Below are 1976 nucleotides of genomic sequence, written 5' to 3' on the forward strand. Positions count from 1 at the left end.
TGAACTTTGGAGGCGTGACGCTCCTGAGACGGACGGTTCCCCAGGCGCACGGGGACGGCACCTGCTGACCGGAGCGGACGCTCACCTCTTCTTAGGGGCCAAGTGGGACCTAAACTAGCCCCTCAGTCCCCGACAGGGTAAGCAGGAGGGCCACTCTAGGGGACAGTCTGACAGCCACTGGGCCCCAAGCCCCCCTCTCTTGCTGCCACTGGGGGAGGACGGCAGGTGGCGTCGAGGAGGCCACGGGAAGCAGACCTGGCTCTGAGCAGGGCGCCAACGGGCAGCCCCGAGTTCCTGGTCCGGGCAAAGGGCAGAAAGTCTGGGGCGCAGCCTCTGCTGGGGGCTGCCCGGCTTCTGCCCAGCGTGGGCAGCACACACCTCCTCGCCAGGGCAGCTCCCAGCGGGCCCTCCACCAACCAGAGACATGGGTTCCCTCCGGGGACGTCTGCAGGGCAGTGGTCCCCTCTCTGTGTGGTGCGAGGAGACACCTGCCAGAGAAGGAGCCTCGCCCTGTCCGGGGGGCACTGAGGGGGCCGGGGTTTTGGAGTGGTGGCTCCTCCCAGCCCGGCTGCCCCAGGAAGAAGCCTGGAGTGTCTGAGGCCATCGCACACTCCCCGGGACAAAGAGAGGAGGGCGGTGTCACTGTCACTGTCGGCATCCTTCAGACACCTGGGAGAGAGGTGCACTTCAGGGGCCCTTCCCCTGCCCTGGGGCGAGCCTGGGACCTCCAAACGGAGCTGGCAGGAGACCGGACACAGCACAGAGCAGGCCACTCGGCAGACAGCCTCGCCTGAGGGAGTGAGGACGGGGCCTCAGCTGTGGGTGCCGGGTCCTGGGCGCCAGACAGAAAGAGGGACAGGCCAGCGGCAGGTGGGCCTCCCCCCACCCAGGCGTCCGCTGTGTGACTGAGGCTTTCCTGGGGGCACCGACCCCGTGAGTCCCCTTCCCCATCCACTGCCCCTTCTCTCTGCCAAGCATCACCAAGAGGACAGGGCACCGATTCCCTCCGCCCCTCCCTCAAGAGGTTTCGGGGTACAGACAGCAGCACCCCTTTTATGGTGGTAAGATGCACATCACATAAAGTTCACCATCGTAACCATGTTTAAGCGCACAGCGCAGGGGCAGCCGCCACCACCTCCGTCTCCAGGACCTTCTCATCTTCCCAAACTCTGTCCCCACTAGACACTCACTCCCCTCCCCCTCCCCCAGCCCCTGAGCCCCACCTTCTACTTCTGTCTCTATGGCTGTGACTCCTCTAGGGACCTCATATACGTGGATCCTACAGGATTTGTCCTTTTGTGACTGGCCAGCTTCACTCAGCATAATGTCCTCAAGGTCCACCCACGTTGCAGCCTGTGTTGGGATTTCCTTCCTTTTTAAGGCTCGCTTGGGTCCCAGGCCCACCCCCGCAGATGGGCCAGGAGTGGGAGCTTATAAACGCCAGGGTGGGCGGGGCAGGAGGGCGGGAGGAGAGCCAGGCAGGCTGGCCAGAGACGGCGGGGCAGAGGCAGGCCTGGGCCCTTTGCCCACAGACAGCCGGCTGCCCACACAGGGTCCCTGTAGGTGGGCGCTGATCCGTCCAGCCCGCTCCGGGTGGACACACTTGCTCCCCCACTGGGCCCTGCCCCTCCTTGCACTGGTGAGGTTGGCGGTCCTCCCTCTCTCCTTCCAGCTCCAGGTGAAAGGGCCTGCAAGTCTGCTGCATGCCCCTGTTCCCCACCCCCTCCCTCCCTCCTTCGTCCACGGACCCCAGCAGCCCAGTTCCTGCAGATGCCCTTCCCCTCAGCCTCCTGTCCCCGCAGCTCTATCCATGTCCTGGGCCCACGTCCCGCTGCGCAGCGCAGCCCGGATGGAAGCGCCCGTCCGCCTGTCTGTCCGGCCCTGGAGCCCCTGGGTGCCCCACCTGAGCCCTGCAGGATGCCTGTGGGCGTGGACGGGGGTGGGCAGTGAGGACGCCGCCGGCCTCCGTGGGGACA

This window comes from Stenella coeruleoalba (assembly GCF_951394435.1).
Source record: "Stenella coeruleoalba genome assembly, chromosome: 7".
Lineage (NCBI taxonomy): Eukaryota > Metazoa > Chordata > Mammalia > Artiodactyla > Delphinidae > Stenella > Stenella coeruleoalba.